The following is a 6,644-nucleotide window of genomic DNA, read 5'->3' on the forward strand; positions in this document are numbered from 1 at the left end:
GAGACGTGCAAGCGCCATTTGTCAACTTTTTTTTTCTTCCTTTTTTCTTCCGATGGCTTTGAGGGTTTTGAATAAAATTCTGTGTCACCATCTAACGTCTTCACGAGCAAACTGAACGTGGGGCTCAGTGGGCAATGGGGACTGAGCAGGATGGGGGGGCCTCTAAGGAGTGGGGATCAGCCCTGGCTGGTGTGGCCCAGCAGTTAGAGAGTCCGCCCGAGCACCAAAGGGCTGTGGGTTCGATTCCTAGTCCAAGGCACGTACCTGGGTTGCAGGTTCGATCCCCGGCCCTGGTTAAAGTGCATGCAGGAAGCAACCAATTGGTGTGTCTCTATCACATCCATGTCTCTCTCTCTCTCTCTGTCTCCCCTTTCTGCCTACAAAGCAATGGAAAAAATATCCTCAGGTGAGAATTAACAACAACAAAAAAGCATTCCACTTATTTATTGATTTTGACACAGAGAGAGACACATCGATGTGAGAGAGAAATATTGATTCGTTGCCTTCCATATACCCCCAGCCGGGGATAGAAAGTGCAACCTAGGCATGTGCCCTGACCAGGAATCGAACCTGAGACCTTTTGGTGCATAGGTCCAACTAAGGCGCCCAACCAGGACAAAAGAAAGCACTTAATTTATACTGTGTTGATGCCAGTTGCAAACTTGCAATAAATACCAAATTCAAGCTCATCTCCATCAAAAGCCTGCCTGCCGTGTCTTAGGGCGAGAGAGGCTGGGGACGAGCCGAGCGAATTTACCTCTGTCTTCATCAAACCGGGTCCCGGTCAAGGTGAGCTGGCATCGAGCTTAAATACACGGGAAGATTAATGAGATCTTTACCCCGTGTAAATCAGGGACTCGTAGTTCGGGGCTGCAAGCATTGGCTCACTGTTATTAGCAGTCGTTTCTAATCAATGCAAGCAAGACCCCCGCCGCGTGAGTGTCTACCCAAGACCCCCATGCACCGGAGGGCCAGGCCCTGCTCCGGACGATTTGTCAGGCTGTCATGAGCAGTTTTCTGTCCACGATCCCGCGTTAGAGCAGAGGGAACATCCTTGCCGAGGATGAGCTGAGAGGGTGATCTTAGCAGCTGCATTTGGCATCTAAAAAAACACGAGGGAAGAGTTTATGCTAAGGAAAACAAGCCAGTCAGAGAAAGACAAATATCACATGATCTCACTTACATGGGGAATCTAAGGAACATAAAAAAAATGACAAACAAAATAGAAACAGACTCATAGATACAGAGAATGGATTGACAGCTGTCAGAGGGGAAGGGGGCAGGGGATGGGAAGAGATTAACCAAAGAACTTATATGCATATAAGCATAGCCCTTGGACAGAGACAATGGTGTGGGGAAGGCCTGGGGAGGGGGTGGGAGCGGGAAAGAGGGGGGAAACGGGGGGAAAACGGGGGACATCTGTAATACTCCCAACAATAAAGATAAATAAATAAATAAAAACACCAGGGAAAACGAATTCTGGGGAATGAAAGGTTCCCTGCCCCTGCGTCTCAGTAGTTTGTGAATTTTGTCTTCTAAGTATGCAAATATGCACCTGAGCAAAGACACACGGACATAATCCCAAGGCGGACATTTGTATCCATTTTTCAATAAGGCAGATTTTTCTTTTAGTTATTGCTCACCCACCCGAGGGTATTTTTTCCATTGATTTTTAGAGAGAGTGGAAGGGATGGGGGAAGAGGAGAGGGAGATAGAGAAAGAGAGAAACATCGATGTGAGAGAGACACATCCATTGGTTGCGTCCCTCACGCACCCAGACCAGGGCCAGGATTGAACCCGCAACCCAGGTACATGCCCTTGACTGGGAATCGAACCTGCAACCCTTTGGTGCGCAGGCCAACTCTCTAACCACAGAGCACACAGGGTAGGGCTAAAATAAGGGAGATTTTTAAAAATCTACGGAATGATTGAAATGGGTCCTAGAGGAGAAAGATCCAGGAGATTGTGTCTCAGAGTCTCAGAATTTCCGCTGAGATGAGTGGGCGGGACGCAGACAATTTTCAGGGCAGTGAAACTATTTTATAGGACATGTCATTCACTTGTCAACAGACATTGAATGTACAACAGCGGGAGACAGAACTCTGGGATACGGCGGAGTTCCCTCAATAACAATGTATCAAGTTCCATCAATAACAATGTATCGAGTTCCATCAATAACAATGTATCAAGTTCCATCAATAACAATGTATCGAGTTCCCTCGATAACACTGTATCGGGTCCCTCAATTACAATGTATCCATGCTGCCTCCGCGATTGTAACAAATGTATCCCATGAACACAAACGTCAATAGCGGGAGCAACTCAGCGCCAAGGAGAGACCACGCCTGGAAAACTCAGTTCTTTCTGCTCATTTTTCCCCCCCGCAAGCCCCCAATGGCCCCGAAAAAGTTAAGTCTCTTAATTTTATTTTTTAAAGGGGGAAAAAAATTCCAATGGCGCAAGTGTGGCTCTTATAAAAGGTGCACTAAGTAGGATAAATCCCCAATAAATGTTTGTTAACTCAACGAGCGGGATTTACTGGTCCCCAGAATCCCCGGGTTATTGGAAGTTTTTACAGCGCCCCGGGCTCCATTTCTGCGCCAAGTGCGCGAGCACGCCTCACATTACAGGTTGAGATTCTCCGCAGCAGGCATTCTCTGGTACGTTGGATGAGTTGGAAAACAGGTAACGGTCTCTCAGGCATGTTGTTGAAAGGCCTCCAGAAATGCTAGTTCTCTCCGGCACTTGTTTCAACCATTTAAACATTTTCAAAACATCCAAAGCATCCGTCTTTATTTCCATCCCCATCGCTTTATGGGGTCTTGTATATACAGGGTGTCCCCCCAAAAATATACACATGCTTTGAATGATTCTAAAGTCCGTGTTTATGAACATACAGTTCATTTTCAACATTGAAAAGAATCTACAGAAATGAATAATTTTTTTTTTTGTCAACGCCTGTTTTCAAACTGATGACTGTTCTGGTCCAGGCCCTGCTGATAACTCGAAGCAATGGAATCGCCAACATCAAGAATCATTTCGTGAGGTATTTGTGCTCCCTCAATGCATCGATTGTTGCTGGTTTTGTACCGTAAATTTTATCTTTAATGTATCCCCATAAAAAAAAAAAAAAGTCTAGTGGGCACTTTAGGATAAATGTTCTTTGTTCAAAGCTTAGTCTGGCTTCACCCGTTATTTCAAATCAGCTAAACCTAAAAAAGAGTGAAAATTAAGTGAGTTTTCAGCTGTTAAAATGTGTGTACATTTTCCGGGGAGGACACCCTATACTTTGTGGTTGGAGAGAGGGTGTCAACATTTGTTTGCTCCAAAATGAAAGATTGAGAGAAAGCCACCAATTTGTTCTCTCGGAACCCACCAGACTCTCCCAGCAAAGCAGACCTCCAGCTTCGCAGTCTCAAGTTATTGTTTTGAAAAGAGTAATAAACATGCCCTAATGCTTAAATTGGCTGCCATGGGCTGCATGGCTGAATTCCATGTACCCCAACCATGCTCAGATCTGCTCGGGCCATAGTGACCCCATAGCCTGTTGCATAAAATGCCGATTATGTGATATCGCACAACCACACCCTCCCCCCAGTCCTCAATGGCAGAACCATCCTGTATATTTCTTTTCAAGTTAAAAAGGAATGGCCCTGCCATGGCCAACTGGTTTGCTCAGTGGTTAGAGCATCGGCCCACAGACTGGAAGATCCTGGGTTCGATTCCCAGGCAAGGGCATGTACCTCGGTTGCAAGTTCGATCCCCAGGTGGGGTGCGTGGGGGAGGAACCTATTGATGTGTCTCTCTCACATCTAGTGTGTCTGTCTCTTTCCCTCCCTCCTTCCTTCCCTTCCACTCTCTCCGAAAGGCAATGGAAAAAATATCCTATAGTAAGGATTAAAAAAAAAAAAGGAATGGCTTTCATGTCTCGGTGTTTAGGCAGCAGGCAAATTGCATTGAATTCCAGCAACAATTCTACCAGCAAAGTCGTAGGAGGGGGACCCATTTCATCCTATCACCAGCTTGTCCATCCATCGCCTCTGAAGGGGCAGCCAAGTATGTTTCCTCCATGAACTACTACAATGTTAAACATATGCATTTTCTTGCCATTTTGTGCAATGCATCGGCTCGAAGAATGGTTCCATCTGTCCTGTTTTCCCAAAGTATTAGGAGGCCAGGACTGTGAGTAATAAAACTCACTTTATTTTTATTTTTATTTTTATATTTTGTTAATCCATTGACTTTTAGAGAGAGTTGAAGGGAGTGATGGAGGACAGAGAAACATCGATGTGAGAGAGACACATCCATTGGTTGCTTCCCACACGCTCCCCGAAGGGGGCTGGGGATCGAACCTGCGACCCTGGTACCTGCCCTTGACCAGGAATCGAACCCGAGACCTGTCAGTGCACAGGGCTGATGGTCTAACCAGTGAGCCAAACCAGCTAGGACAGTGTTAGCAGTTTTAACCTGATTGGCACAGTTACATCACCAGGTCTCCAAAACGCAGCCAGTGAGCTCTTATGGCCTGTCCCCAGCCTGAACCAAGAGGCCACAGCGTCCCCCCAAAACCAAAGTGACGTGCACTGTAGAGAGGAGGAGGATTGCCGCCGAGAGGTTGAGAGCTTGGTCCCCGCACCCTTGCTTGAGGAAAGCTCACCGTGCCCCAAACATGAGGGCTTTTCCTAAAATCCATTTTCAAGCACAAAGGGCCCACAGCTCTGGTTCACACGGGTCCCCTTGGTACGAATTTACAATTGTTGAAGGAAGTAGCGTGTACACACTTTGTAAATCAATGGCCTACTGCCCGCAGTACAACGCTTTTCCAAACACCTCGGTAATTAATCAAATCCAGAGTCAAACAGAACCCAGTAGGAAAAAAAATTTACAACCTATGTTTAGAAAGAAAGAAAAAAAAATTGTCCCCAGGGTCTCCTAGCATTGCTGTCTGGGGGTCCTGGGGGGCCTACAGTGACACCAAGCATGACACCCACCGGGGACCTTTTTAAACAGGGTGGGGTGCACAGAGAAAATGAGGGTACAGCCTTTTGTCCCCGAGACCGAATGTCCCTTCCGTGGGACTGCTGTGGGTATGGCCACCACACAGCAGCTGTGGGTTTTGCCATAAATCTCAATACCGGGTTGACTTCTTACCAAAGAAAGCATAGCCCAGGCCAGTGTGCTCAGTGATTAGAGCATTAGCCGGCGCACTGAAGGGTCTCGGGTTCGATTCCCGGTCAAGGGCTGGTACCTGGGTTGCAGGTTCGATCCCCAGCCCGGGTTGGGGCGAGTGCTGGAGGCAACCAATGGATGTGTCTCTCTCACATCAGTGTTTCTCTCTTTCTTTCTCTTTCTCTTCCAGTATCTGTAAAAATCAATGGAAAAAAATATCCTCAGGTGAGAATTAACAAAAAAAAAACAAAAAAAAGAGAGGGGGCCGTGCAGCTGAGCCCTGTCCACTTGGTCTTCCTCCCTGTGGACACCCCTATCCCCATGTCTCTGTCCCAGCCAGACTCATGGGCCTTATCTGTGATTCAACCTGGGCCTACAAGCTGCCACTCAGACCCTCATGTGGCGACAGAAAACTCCAGAATGAGTCGCAGGGGAATGAATACATCTGAGGTCAGACCTTGTCAGAAGCAGCCTGCGCCCCTAGATGTGTCTGCCTGCTCGCTCCACAGGCACCCTGAGCAATGCACGTGGGTGCTTCTGACCTTGGGGGTCTTCCTGGGGTGGCCGGTACTGCTTAGCTTGCAGAGCATGAGCAGTGCAGGCCCTGCAGGAATGCTGAAGCCGGGGTCCTGCACGTGCGCACGTACATGCTCATGCATGCACGCACGCACACATATACGCGCACACACACGGACGCACGCACATGTACACGCATGCACACGCACACGCATGCAGGCAAGCATATACACACATGCACACACACATTTGTACGCACACATACACACATGCACACGCATGCAGGCAAGCATGCACACACGCATACGTATACAAACACACATGCACATGTACAAACGCGCACACGCATGCAAGCATATACACACATGCACACGTATACGCACTCGTATACACGCATGCACACGTGCACGCACGCACACACATGCACGCAAGCATATATACACCCACGCACACATGCACCCGCACGCACAAAGACATGTACACGCGCGCACAGACGCACGCACGTACACACGCAGGCGCGCGCGCGCAAACATACGCGCACACGCGCGCGCGGGCGCACCGGGTTTAGGAAGCAGCAGGAAATATTACCTGCGAACAATGACGCGCCTGTTAAGCGCTCGTTGCTCAGCCAGAAAACTGGGCAGCGAAACCCTGCGCGCGCTAATGCAGACTGACAGCTGTGTATTTTTCCCCCCGCCGCGTTGTCCACCGAAAGGAAAGGGGCAGACGGCTGTTTAAAACAGGCGCGCGGAGTGTTTATCACGTTTGACGGCTGGGGCTGCGGCCAGACGCTCGGTTTATGGGCCAGGCTAATGCCTTGGCCTTTCCCCGGCGCAAATGGGCGCGTGCGCTTCCCCCGCGCTCCCCCTGGCCGCGCGCGCGCAAAACTGAGCGTCTCCAAGAGTCGCCTTATCAACGCACAGATCTCCCCACACGTCCCGTCGAAGGGGACCCTGTTT

The sequence above is a fragment of the Miniopterus schreibersii genome (genome assembly GCF_964146895.1).
Source record: "Miniopterus schreibersii genome assembly, chromosome: X".
NCBI classification, from domain to species: domain Eukaryota; kingdom Metazoa; phylum Chordata; class Mammalia; order Chiroptera; family Miniopteridae; genus Miniopterus; species Miniopterus schreibersii.